The sequence below is a fragment of the Stegostoma tigrinum genome, chromosome 24, assembly GCF_030684315.1.
Source record: "Stegostoma tigrinum isolate sSteTig4 chromosome 24, sSteTig4.hap1, whole genome shotgun sequence".
NCBI classification, from domain to species: Eukaryota; Metazoa; Chordata; class Chondrichthyes; order Orectolobiformes; family Stegostomatidae; genus Stegostoma; species Stegostoma tigrinum.
Window position 1 is genome coordinate 31,681,611 of NC_081377.1, and position 14,857 is coordinate 31,696,467.

Here is a 14,857-nt window from a genome sequence, read left to right on the forward strand (position 1 = left end):
TTTAATACTGTAATAACGAGAACTTTCTTTCTCTCAGAGAGTCATGCTATGACCTGCCCCTATGCAACTCCCCAGTCTGTTTCAATCCCAGTCTGGATACCCCCAAGTGATGATGCTCTGAGGTGAGGGAGGATGAACAGGCACCCTTTCTTAATTCAACCCCTTTCTTTACTGTCCACAGCAACATTATTTTGAAAGGAAAGTTGTTTTGAGGTTTTACAAGGAGCCAGATTAACCAGACACGCTTCAGAAGGAATGGTGAGTTTAATTAGCTCCTAAGCATAAGAAAAGATAATCAAATAGGACACACACATTAGAAATGTAAATTGAGTAACGAGATAATAATGAAAATGATAGACAAATCGGCCTCTAGGTTACATGAAGAAAAATAGTGGAAAGTTATGATCGTTGGATGATATCAGCAGGAGGTGGCTTTCTGCTGAGAGGAGTAGTTAGCATCTCAACATCTCTGTAGCCACAGGGGTGACAGTCTGCTTTGCTTCGGATTAAGTCTCTTCCTTTGAAGAGTTCCTGTTTGAAGTTCTCTTGCCAGAATTTCAGGTGTGACTTTCCATATTTTCTTTTAGTCTTTTGTCAGACTGTCACTGCGTTAAATCACAAACAGAAACAGAAATTGTTGGAGAAATTCAGCAGTTCTGGCACTTCTGTGGGGTGAAAGCAGAGTTGGCGTTTCGAGTCTGGTGAACAGCATGATGAACAGCAATATCTTTTCTCCTGGCAGCTGCCATTCCATCGCTTTGTTTCTGCACGTGTGGTCACTGGGCCGCCAAGTGACGGTGTTTAAAATAAACGCAGCTGGTCGCAAAGCTTCCGTTGTCTAGGCCTCAAACACGAGCAGTGTCTGCCTAACCTCTCCAGCTGCCTCTCTCTTTCTCTATCTCTCTCTGTCTACCATTAGGGCAATTTTTAAAACTTAAGTCTGTTTGATCATGATTTTGGTCACTTGTTTTAAAATCTTCTCGTGTAGATCAGCATGAACTTATTTTTGATTGTACTCTTGTGAAAACTTTACGACATTTATCTGTGCTAAAGGTGCAATAGAAACACAAGTTGTTGTTTAATCACCATGGCATAGAATGAAGCCTCTAATTTGGGAGCTGCACGGTTGAAGCAGGGCAAAAACATAACTGCAGTGATGAAGCAAAAGATGGGAGAATGTTGTTGAAGGGCTGGAGACTGTGTGACACTGATTGAGAATGATCACAGGCAGTGAAAGGGCCAGGGGTTAGTCAGGAGGTAAGTTTGGATATTGCACAATTTATATTGATGAGTTTGTTGACAATTATTGTTAGCAATTTATTTAGAATTTATATTTTCCTCAATAAGTCCATGTTTATCTGACAAATAAGCAGGCCATTTGTATCCTTTATGCAAAGAAGGGAATTTCCTTTTGATGAAAATGAACACAGCTGTGTGACAGTACCCAGTGAATGGAACATTCAATGCCAGCACAGTTATTTACTTTGTAGTTGCTTCTGCAGCCCTTTAGAAACTGATATTTGCATGGGTCACTGCAGAACTCCGATTGCTGCCACTTGATTCCCCAAAGGTTTTCTGGTGAAGACTGCCTACTCTTGTAACATGGATAAATAGAATAGATCATTTGTGGACAGAAAACTCCCACAAACAGCTGTTGCAAACTTTTGTTTAGTACATAGAAACACAGAGGATAGGAGCAGGAGGAGGCCACTCGGCCCTTCGAGCTTGCTCTGCCATTCATCACAATCATGGCTGATTATCCAACTCAATAGCCTAATCCCATTTTCTCCCAATATCCTTTGATCCCATTTGCCCAAGTGCTATATCTCGCCACCTCTTGAATACATTGAATGTTTTGGTATCAACTTGTTCCTGTCGTAATGAATTGCACAGGCTCACCACTCTTTGGGTAAAGAAATGCCTCCTCATGTCCCGAATCCTCATATTGTGGACCCTGGTTCTGGGCACACCCACAATCAGGAACATCCTCCATGCATCGACCCTGCCTAGTTCTGTTAGAATTTTAGACGTCTCTGTGAGATTCCCCCCTCATTCATCTGATCTCTAGTGAAGACAATCTTAACCTGGTCAATCTCTCCGCATACATCAGTCCCGCTATCCCTGGAATCAACCTGGTAAACCTTCACTGTACTCCTTTCAGGAGAATCTGAAAGGATTCTATAAATAAATCAAGGACAAAAGAGTAACTAGGGAGAGAATAGGGCCCCTTAAAGATCAGCAAGCTTATGTGTGGAACAGCAGGAGTGAGTTGAGATATTAAATGAGTACTTTGCACCAATGATTATTGTGCAGAAAGATAGAGAATGTGGGGAAATAAATAACAACATCTTGAAAAATGTCCATATTACAGAGTAAGAGGTACTGGATGTTTTAAAAGGCATAAAGGTGGATAAATTCCTGGAACTAATCAGGTGTACCCTAGAACTCTGTCAAAACTAGGGAAATGATTGTTGGGCCTCTTGTTGAGATAGTTGTATCATCGCTAGCCGTTGTCTAATGTGGCGCCGCTATTTAAAAAAGGTGGTAAGGAAAATCTGGGGGACTATAGACCGGTGAGTCTGATATAGATGTGGGCAAGTTGTTAGAAGGAATCCGAGGGACAGGTGGAGGGTATAATTACAATTTAAAAAGCATTCAGATTAGTATATGAATGGGAAGAGTTTAGATGGGATATGGGCCAAATTTTGGCAAATGGGACTAGATTTATATAGGATATCTGGTCAGCATGGATGAGTTGAGCCAAAGGATCCGTTTCCATGCTGTTCAGCTCTATGACTCTAATTCCCACAGAAATTGGATTCTAAACAATATCTCAGTTTCTCTTCCACAGATGCTGCTGAGCTTCTCCAACATTCCCTGTGTTTGTTGTTACAAGAATGCCCAGTTCCACCTCTATACCATTGTACAACTCTGCCATTGCCATCCCTCAACTGCTGCTGAATCTGTCATCTGTGACTTTGTTATCTCCAAACTTTGATATTCCAATGCACTTCAAGCTGGCTTCCCATTCTCCAGCCTCTGTAAACTTCAGCTCATCCAAAAAGCTGCTACCTGTTTCTAAACTCACACCAAGACGTGTTCACCAATTGCTACTGTGTTCCCTGATTCACACTGACATCAGGGAAACGAAGCATAGGCTAGTTGACCACTTCGGAGAACATCCACGTTCTGCTTGCAATAAAGACCCTGAGCTTCCAGTTGCCTGCCACTTGAACTCACCACCCTGTTCCCCTGGTCAACATCTCCGTCTCAGACTTGTTGCAGTGTTCCAGTGAAGCCCAGCACAAGCTGGAAGAACAACACCTCATTTTCTGCTTGGGGACCCTGCAGCCCTCCGGACTCAGTGTCGAGTTCAATAAACAATATTCTATATTCAACGTTCAATATTCAATAAACTCTCCCATGTCCTAGGCCCTACCTCACATGCCAGGCTTTGTAATCACATAGCCTGCCATTACCTGTTGTTAGTCACCAACAGCCCACATTAACAGCTATTCACCCTCCCAGCCAGATTATTATCCACTGCTTTGTCTATCCAACTGCTCTTCTCTCTTTTTGGGCTCAATCCCCACCAATTATTTACTCCCTACCCCCTCCCCTCCCTACCTTCTGCATATAAACCAACATTTTCCAGGCTATCATCAGTTCTGAGGGCAAGTCAGCAGACCTGAGATTTTTTTTCTTTCACAGATGCTGTCAGATCTGCTGAGCTTTGCCACAATTTCTGTGTAATTACTGCCCTGGTCTGCCTTATCAAAACGCAACACCTCACATTTATCTCAATTAAACTCCATCTGCCACGCCTCGACCGATTGGCCCATCTGATCAAGATCCCATTGTACTCTAAGATAAGCTTCTTCGCCACCAATTTTGATGTCATCTGCAAACTTACTAACCATACTTCTTATATCCACATTCAAATCATTTATATAAATGACGAAAAGTAGTGGACCCAGCACAGATCCTTGCGGCACACCACTGGCCACAGGCCTTCAGGCTGAAAAGTTGCTACTATCTCCCTCTACCCCTATTCTCTGTCACCTATCTTCAAGCCAAATTTTGTATCCAATTGGCTAGATCCTCTGAATCCCATGTGATCTAACCATAATAAACAGTCTACCAAGGGGAACGTTAACAAAAGCTGAAGTCTATATAGACAGCATCCAATGGTCTGCCTTCATCAGTCTTCTTTGTCACCTCTTCAAAAAAACTCAATCAAGTTAGTAAGACACTATTTCCCATGCACAAAGCCATATTGACTATCCCTAATCAGTCCTTGCCTTTCCAAATGCTTGTAAATCCTGCCCCTCAGAATTCCCTCCAACAACTTACACACCACTGATGTCAGGTTCACCCATCTTTTATTACTTGGCTTTTCTATACAGCCTCTCTTAAGTAATGGCACCGCATTAGCCAACCTCCAGTCTTCTGGCTTTTCAGCCATAGCTGTCAGTGATACAAGGGGCCCAGCAATCTCTTCTTCATCTTCCCACAGAGTTCTAGGAAATACCTGATCAGGTCCTGGGATTTATCTGCCTATGTATGTTTTAAGGCCTCCAGCGCCTCCTCTTCTGTCAAATGAACTATTTTCAAGACATCATTATTTATTTGCCCAAGTACCCTATTCCATGTCCTGCCCCACAGTAAATGCTGATGTGAAATATTCATTTAGTATCTCACCTATCTCCTATGGGTCCCCACATAAATGGCGACATTGATTTTAAGGGGGTCCTATTCTCTCTCTAGTTACTTTTTTCCTTGAACATACTCACAGAATCTCTTTGGATTCTCCTTAACTCTATTTACCTCCAGCACTTGCTGTTTGGAATGAAAAGTCTCATAACCACCACTCCCTTTCATTTCCTGGCAGTGAGAGCCAGTAATGATTCTGCAGTTATTCTGGGGCCATAAGTGCTGACCATATTCTGTTAATGAATAAAAGAAAATCACATGCAACTCAAGATCAAATATTCTTTGTTTATGCTTCTGTGAGGAGCTTCAAACAGTTTCACTACAGGAAGGATGCCCTAAAAACCCGTCGTGTTCTTGTTGGATCAGATCGATTTAATCTGATCTCTGCAGAGACCCATGAAAATAGCAACTTCTAAAGACCTGAAGAAGCAATTACATAATAAACAACAAAATGAATTGCTACCGTCAGGCACAGCGAGAATGTTCTATTTGCAAAGTGTAGCCATGGAGCTGTGTTCACCTTTGACAAACAAAAACTGCCTCCCCGCTTTTTACATAAAAGACACAGACAAAGCTGCTGCCTGTATATTGAATGAACTTTGTGCTTATGGACAAGCAATATAAAATTTTATTCAAATTAGCCTCAGCAAATACCAACATAAAAACCATATGCATAGTATAAAAGAGAGTTTCTATAAGTACAATAAAAGCAATTCCTCCAATCAATTCCAACTCTCTGTCTGTCAGACTCTGGCCTTCTCTGCAGTTTACACTTTCTTTTGATGCTATCATTGCCCACTGTAACTCCTTGAACCTAGACCCCAAACTCCTCAAACAGCTGAACTGATTCCCTTCTGAAGTTAATGAGGTGGGATTTTGTCTAACAACAACTTGTTTTTCTGTTGAAGCTTTATTGTAATTGAATGGCCTAATGTGCTTCATAGGCATGTTATCATTCAAATTTTCACATCAGGACACAAGAGGAGATTTAGGGCCATGTGATCAACGACATTGTCAGACAGGTAGGATTTAACATGTGACTTATTTGAGGAGAGAGATGAAAAGGAGGAGATGTTTAAGGGGAGCATTGTGTATAATAAAATCATAGAGTAATATTGTTTATACAGCACAGAAAGATTCACTTCAGCCCACCATGTTCATAAAATACAGCAGCAACTCCCATTCCTGAGACTTGAGGAGGCAGTCCAGGCTGACATTTTCAGAGCAGTACTGAGGGAAGTATGCCTTTCAGATGTGTCATTTAGCCAAGACTCTTTCAGATGCCCACAAAAGATCCCACACACTAATCCAAGGAAGCTATGAAACTGTCTTATCCCCAGTGGATTTGCTGCATGTTTGTTATCTTACATAGATGGAAGGACACTAACGGTTTTGAAGGTAGCACGAATTAGTTGTATCTGGGGTCCCGATAAGTGTGTATCCCTCAACAAACATAATTAAAGGTGAAAGGCTATTGTATCATCAATATTTGCTGGATCTTGCTGTGTGTATATCGCTTTCTTACTTGCCGTGCTATTTTGCTCCCAAACCATATTCAGGTTAAAATCTCACATTATTGTTATATTTTCCTTCTCACTGAACTGAATATACAGGTCCCTTTAATAAGGTGTTGTAATGACACAGATTATAAAGCTGCTACCTGTCAGTCACAATCTTTTAGCAATGAGTTTAATATCGCCATCTCAGTGGCAACCTTCCTCGGTTAAATGGTTCCGGGAATCTACATGAAAGTTTTAGAGGCATCAGGACTTTGATCCTGTAATGTCAGGCTCTAGGTAGCTGGTTTAATACATACAATCTTGGATTTTGGTGAAATGGCCATTTTCAATGCACTGCCCAACATCCTGAGATAACAAGGTGTAGAGCTGGATGAACACAGCAGGCCAAGCAGCATCAGAGGAGCAGGAAGACTGACGTTTTGGGCCTAGACCCTTCTTCAGAAATGGGGGAGTGGAAGGGGGTTCTGAAATAAATAGGGAGAGGGGGGAGGCGGAGAGAAGACAGATAGAGAAGAAAATAGGTGGAGAGGAGACAGACAATCAAAGAGGCCGGGATGGAGCCAGTAAAGGCGAGTGTAGGTGAGGCGGTAGGGAGGAGATAGGTCAGTCCAGGGAGGACGGACAAGTTAAGGGGGCGGGATGAGGTTAGGTAGGAAATGGAAGCATGGCTTGGGGTGGGAGGAGGGGATAGGTGGGAGGAAGGACAGGTTAGGGAGGCGGGTACGAGCTGGGCTGGTTTTTCAGATGTGGTAGGGGTAGGGGAGATTTTGAAGCTTGTGAAGTCCACATTGATACTTTGGCTGCAGGGTTCCCAAGTGGAATATGAGTTGCTGTTCCTGCAACCTTCGGGCAGCATCGTTGTGGCACTGCAGGAGGCCCAGGATGGAAATGTCATCTGAGGAATGGAAGGGGGAGCTGAAATGGTTCGCGACTGGGGGGTGCAGTCATTTAGTGCGAACCGAGCGTAGGTGTTCTGCAAAGCAGTCCCCAAGCCTCCACTTGGTTTCCCCAATGTAGAGGAGGCCACAACGGGTACAGCGGATGCAGTATACCACATTAGCAGGTGTGCAGGTGAACATCTGCTCGATGTGGAAAGTCTTCTTGGGGCCTGCGTTGGGGGTGAGTGGGAGGTGTGGGGGCAAGTGTAGCACTTCCTGCGGTTGTAGGGAAAAGTGCTGGGTGTGGTGGGGCTGGAGGGGAGTGTGGGGCGGACAAGGGAATCCTGGAGAGAGTGGTCTCTCCAGAAAACAGATAAGGGTGGGGGGAGAAAAATGTCTTTGGTGGTGGGGTCGGACTGCAGATGGCGGAAGTGTCGGAGGATGATGCGTTGGATCCGGAGTTTGGTGGGATGGTATGTGAGGACGAGGGGGATTCTTTTTTGGCTGTTATTGCAGGGAGGGGGTGTGAGGGATGAGTTGCAGGAAATGTGGGAGACACGGTCGAGGGCGTTCTCGACCACTGAGGGGAGCGTAGAATGCAGTCCTTGAAAAACGAGGACATCTGAGATGTATGGAAGTGGAATGCCTTATCCTGGGACCTGATGCTGTGGAGGCGAAGGAATTGGGAATGGGAGATGGCATTTTTGCAGGAAGGTCAGGCAGCAGGTGTAAGTGAGGTTATATTGTAGTTATTGTGTAATGACTGATTTGTTTAAGTGCTATAGTGAGTTGATTTGTACCAAAGACCCAAATATTTTCTACCTCCATAAAATAATCCAAACTCTGCTCCCTTTTCCTAATTTGCACCATTATCCCCTTGCTCATTGATTTACATTCTGATCCAGTCCAACAATGCTTCTGTTTTAAAATCCTCAGTGCTACTTTCAAATGCTTACATTACCATCACCCCTCCCAATCAGTGCAACCTTTCCAGACTCCACAGCATTTCCAAATCTCTACCATTTTTGTAATTCTGATCCCTTGCTCATCCACAGTTTTCATCATTCAACTGTGGGCAACCATGCTTTCATGTGCCTTTTTCAAAATTCATTGCAGGGATTTGGGTGTCACTGGCCAGGCTAGTATTTATTACCATTCCCTAATTGCCCAGAGGGCAGGTTTGTGTTAATCCTATTGATATGGGTCTGCAATCTTATGTAAGCCTGACCAGGTAAGCACAGCTGTTTCCTTCCCTAAAGGACATCAGTGAGCCAGGCAGATTTTTTTTTCCCTGACCATCAATAATGGACATCATTAAAGCTTTAATTCCAGATATTTAATGAACTCAAATTCCAACAAATGCTGTGGCAGGAATTGAACCCAGGCCCCCAGAATTATACTAGGGTCTCTGGATTAATAGTCAAGTGATAATCCCATTAGGCATTGCCTCTCCAACCCTAAACTCCACAATTTGCTCCATAAAATTCTTTACCTCTTTACTTCTGCTCCTTTAATCTCCTCCTTATTACTTTAGTGGGGGCTGTATCTTAAATATCTTTTTGGGTAAGTTGCATCAAGTGTTTTTAGAGGGATTCCTCACTTCAGGCTTAATGAGATTTCTCACCACCAAACTACCTATCTTGTCCCCATGGTGTCTCTCAGATCCAATTCCAGGCCCATCATACCTTGCAATGTTCCCAGAACAACTCATCACTCAGCAAATATCTTGGAATTCACTTGTATCCCTTGTGCCCACGTCATCTTTAAAGGCCCCATGTAGACCCGAATAAGTTCTGTCAGTCCCGAGCTGTACACACAGTTCACAGCATTTATTCTGGTCATGGTAGACAGAGGGAAATCAGTGCTTGCTGTGTGGGCAGGGTTCTGGTGAACAGGGTCCTGTATTGGTGGGATTTCCTCTATCCCAGGCCAGCAGAGGAAGCCATGGCACCAGATCATGACAGCCTGGTGTGCAGTTGCCATTGCGCCAACACAATATCGTCGACGTGGAAGGATTTCCAGTGTAAGTGCCACCATCTTTTCACTAATGCCTCACACTCACTCTATCTCTACAACTGCACCCATCTTCCAATGGAGCTCATGCCCTACCACTCTCACGATTTTCTGCAACATCTTTCCTCACTCACTGTCACCTAATCACAAACTCCAATAACCGCTAACACCCTGCCCTCTGTGCTGCCTGTGTACTCTCTGGGGAAATCTCCCACCTACGCCAACACTGACAAAAGTGCCACCACATTTGTCTCTCTTAATACCCAACCCTCTCTCATTCCAGGAGGACCACAGCCCCAAAAAGACAGAAAGACTGCTTGAGTTGGTTCTTCTGTAGCGTAGGTACTAAATAATAATTTTCATCAGCAAAAACCTACCTAGTGCTGTATAGGACTGAAGGAAGACAACATCTGGGGAACATTGTGCATAGGTCATTTCGACTCTGAAAATTTGATAACTTGAATTTGAGTTTGAAAATTTGTGTTTGAAAATTTGAATTTGAAGACTTGTTGAGTTGCTTCTTCTGTAGTACATGCATCACATTGAGTTTTCAACAGAAAGAAGCTGTACAGGTGTAGTACAGAATATAAAGAAGTGTTTTGCTAATGAAACGTTTCTATTATATATAGGTGAGGAGCTGAGATGACTGAACTCCAACAACCCCAACTTTCTTCCTAGGTGCTAGGTATGACTTCAACCAGCAAAGAGTTTGCCTTTTATACCCATCAAGTCTAGTTTTGCTAGGGCTCATTGGTGGCATGTTCAGTTGAATGTAGCCTTGATGTCAAGGCCTGTCACTCACACCTCACCTCTGGAATTAAGCTGTTTTGTCCATGTTTGAACCAAGGCTGTAATGAGGTCAGGAGCTGAGTGGCCCTCGCGGAACCCAAACTGGGCGTCACTGAGCAGGTTATTGCTGAGCAGGTGCAACCTGATAGCACAGTTACTGACACCTTCTATTAATTTACTGATGACCAGAGGTGGGCTGGTGGGGTGGTAATCAGCCAGGTTGGATTTTTCCTGCTTTTTGTGTACAGGACATACCTGGGCGATTTTACACATTATTGGATAAATGCCAGTGATGTAACTGCACTGAAACAGCTTGGCTAGGGAAGCAACAAGTTCTGGAGCACAAACCTTCAGTACTATTACTCGAAGGGTTGTCAGGGTATAAAACATTTGTAGTATCCAGTGCCTCCAATCACTTATTGATATCAGATGGAGTGAATCGAATTGACTGAGAACTGGTATCTCTGATTCTCGATACCAATGGAGGAGGCAACATGAATCATCCACTACACACTCCTGGCTGAAGATTGCTGTGAATGCTTCAGCCTTATCTTTCGCACTGATACACCGGGCTCTTCAAACCTTGAGTATGGGGATAGTTTTACAGCCAAAGCATTGTTTAATTGTCCAGCACCATCCACAACTGGGTGCTACAGGACTGCAGAACTTAGAGGATCCCTTGGTTTTGGGATCATTTAAGTCTGCCTATCATTTGCTGGGAATGCTATTTGGCCCTGTTTGGTAGCTTCACCGATTGACACCATATTTTTAGGTTTGCCTGGTTTTGCTGCCGGCATGGCCTCCTGCACTCTCCATTGATTGAGTGAGGGATGTGTCTAGGAGCAGCACCATGGAGAAAACAAAAAGATTCAAATGAATGCAAAATCCTTTGGATGCTAGAAATCTGAAACAAACACAGAGAATGTGGGTGAAACTGCTCTTCAGAACAGGAGACTTCATACCTTACTCAAAATGTTAACTCGATATTTTCTCTCTCCAGTTTGCCAGACCCGCTGAGTTTCTCCAGCACTCTCTGTGTTTGTTGTTCATGGAAATATTCTTGGCTTTCAAGATTGAACACCAAACTGGCGGCACGTTCCTCTTAAATTTGACAGTAGTCCACGAAAAAGCCAAAGCCTGTTTGGAACCTTACAGAACAAGCAAGGTGAGAGCTAAAAACTATTGTGCACGACCCAAACCCCCTACCACGCCACTCCTACTGCTTCTGTCAGCTCTATGACACATAGCGAAAGGGGGAAATGATGTACTTAAGTCACAAATGACTTGAGACAAAGAAGCAAAAATAAGTTGTGGGGGAGGAGAGTTTGCTGGTGGAATATGTTGAATCTGTAATGTGGAGTTCAAACAAATAACTTGACATGAGGTTAGTTTGAAATAATTGAAATTTAAGTGATCTTTAATTCCTATGTTGATTCCAAATGTGTAACCTGATTAATGTGATGTAACTACAGTTTTGTTAAAGGAATGGATTGGATGAAAAGTGAAGCTACTAGTGACATAGGTCCAGGTGATAAATTTCCTGTCCATTTGAAGAGGTTCATTAAAGAAGACGACTAGTTATAAAAATAAGCTTTCAATGTTACTGAAACTGGGCTTTTTGGAAAACATATACCCCCGAGAAATATTCAAAATATTGCTCCTGTTGGAAAATTGCCCAGGACATCCCATCAGACTCGATGAAGCCATTGGTAATATAGAGGTGCTATTTCTGCTGACACAACTTCATTGATGCAGCCCATGGATCAGGGAACAATTGTAACATTCTTGGTCATGATTCACCAGGAATTCTCCCAACTTATCAAAATAACAGATAATGAGAATGTGCTATTGGCCAGGGCATATTGTCATGGCGACAACACCCACAAAGCCATTGCCAATGTATCTGATACCTGACATAAAATCACAGATGGGTCTGAATGGTGGAGACTGTGGACTGAGTGCATCAAGGGCCCAGAAGAATCTCTTGATATTGTCCTTGAGAGTCAGCGTGAAATATTAACTCTGGTGAGGTAGGGTGGCTTTGATAAAGTAGGTGATGCTGCTGTGGTAAAATTGCTTGAATCCCCATCGAGATGAATTGCACAACAAAGGTTTGATATAGCTCAAGAAGCAATGAGGTGAAAAGGAAATTGGTGCTGAGACATAACCATCCCCTCAGGCTTTAACAAAGAAACTACTGGCCAGAGTTTTCCAACTCACGGGTGGCGATGAAACCTCTCAAAGAGGATGACATGAACACGGAGAGAGCACAGTGTCAGTGCAGAAAGAAGGATCAATAGTGCTATTAACTGTTGCAAGGAGATGCATTGAGAAAAGCAAAAGAGAACTGTTTAAGTGTCCTTGGATTTATTTTCTAAGACTTTTAGAGATCTTGTTCATTCACCTTGCTATCTCCACCAGTTCCTCACTGTTGCATTCTGCCTTTAATTCAAAACCTTCATTTCAAAATGTCCTCAAAATCTAGAGCCAAGCTGGTGGTGCAGCAGCAGAATCTTTTCTCAAGTTAAAAAGCCCAACATCAAGGCTCTAAGTCATTCAAAGCCGCCTCTGCTGAGATGCTATAGGGATGTCCTGGGGAGTTTCTGTAGAATCAAACATCTCCAGCAACTCATGGTAACCAACCAGAATGGATAAAGGTTAATTTGTGAAGACATTAACACTGAACAGTTCTGAGGAATGGTCACCGGACCCGAAACGTTAACTTTGTTTTATTTTCCATCACTGATGCTGCCAGACCTGCTGAGCCTCTATAGCTTGGATATTGGACTTATCAGCCTTCTCTGAACCCATCAGCTGAGGCAAACAATCCTTCGAGTCAAAGGGACTGCCAATAGAGACTGGTGAGGTTGTTAAATTTAAATTCATTCAATATTTCTGTTATATTCAATAATTTTATTTTTGTTTTGCAATTTTATTTCAGATGAGATTGCACAGTTTCACTTATGTAGAGTACATCATTTCAACTTTCATATTGGTTTATTCAAGCAAATATTTTCCTCCAGAACTTAACTCTGGCTTTAACCTTGACTCCTATGGGATACCATGCTTTGCTTCAAGCCTTTTCACTTAATGTCTTGACTTTCAGGAATGCAACCTGAGGACACGCTCAATGACTGCAAAATGCTTGGAGAAATCCTGTGGTCATGAAAAATATAGTATAAACATAAGACTTTCTCTTATAAAACAGAAAGAGTTTAAGGTTATTTCCATGTGAGAATGCACTAAAGTCCATGATGTGAATTCAGTATGTTAGAGTGTTCCCAGGAGATTTGAAATAAAACCTCGATATCCCAGAAATGAGCAACAGGTCCTGAAGCATTTGAAAAGAGAAATGATGTTTTAATAAGAAATGGATAAGGTGCCACGGGGGAAAAAAGCAGAAGATATGGATTTGGGAACATAAAATTAACTGGATGACAGATTATCTATAACAACAGGTAACAGATAGTAGGGGTCAAGAGTGACTAATTAAATGGGAGGAAGTTAGAAAGCAGTGGTCCACAAGGATCAATGTTTGGAGCACTCCTATTCATAATTACATTATTTATCCAAACTGAAAACAGTGGTTCAATATCAAGGCCTACTAATGACTGGAGGACGTGTATAGATGAGTGAGGCTTTTGGCAGTGCTACACTTAGCATTGAGGAATTAAGCAGGCTGATGAATTTTAACAAAAATAAACGTGAAATAATGCACTTTGGCCTGGCAGAAACACCACTGACACCACAGAAAATAGGAAACTAATTAGAGAGAAGTCAGAATGAAAATGTATCCATAGATATAGGTAGACTTTCATGAAGAGCAGTATCACAGGTCAGTAAGGCAACAAACAAAAAAGAACATGGGTAAAGAACAAAATAGCAGTGAAAAGCCAATAGTCAATATTTTAAAAATTGCGCTATTCTGGTTTCCAAGCTATTAAAAGGATGTAGAGGCATGAGAAGAAATTAAAATAATTTATAAGGATGATGCCTGGACAAAGTATCAAGAAAGATTGAAAGGCTAGGAGTTCTTTCCTTGAGAAAAGAGATGCCAAGGTAAAAATATTTAAATATCTTGTCAAGGTCATCCAAAAGTGGAAAATTCAAAATTAGGGATTATTTATACGAGGTAGTTACTGTTAAATCCAATAGGGTAAAAGGAGAATTTTCTTTTCTTGAAAAGTAGTTAGCATGTGGACTTCACTACCATAAAAGATATTTGAGAACATAAAACCATTTGATATAGGAGCAGAACTAGGCCATTCAGCTATTCATCAAGTCTGCTCCTCCAATCAATTCGGTCGAAGCTGATCTGATAATTTTCATATCCACTTTACTGTCTTTTCCCCTCAACCCTCAATTGCTTTGTAAAATTGTAAGGTTAACCATTTTAAGGTTATAAAATCTGTCTTCCCAACCTTACATATAATAAACAACCCAGCCTTGTAGTCTCCTGTAGTAAAGAATTCCACAGATTCACAACCCTCTGAGAAGATTTTAATCTTACCTACAGAGGTTTCTAAATGAAACCTGATGGATACACAAGTGAATAAAATGTGAGGCTGGATGAACACAGCAGGCCCAGCAGCATTTCAGGAGCACAAAAGCTGACGTTTCGGGCCTAGAAAGCTCTCTGATGAAGGGTCTAGGCCCGAAACGTCAGCTTTTGTGCTCCTGAGATGCTGCTGGGCCTGCTGTGTTCATCCAGCCTCACATTTTATTATCTTGGATTCTCCAGCATCTGCAGTTCCCATTATCACGGATACACAAGTGTTTTCTTTTATGTGTAAAACGACTGATCTCTAAATAACGTTATTTAAACTTTTAAGCTCATTGCTGCCTCAAGTCAAGTCTTCATAGAGAATGAAAATTGCCAAAGCTTACAATCCTTTTTCATTTTGGTCCCTTCTGTCTCTCTTGTTTACTGTCCAATCTAATCCT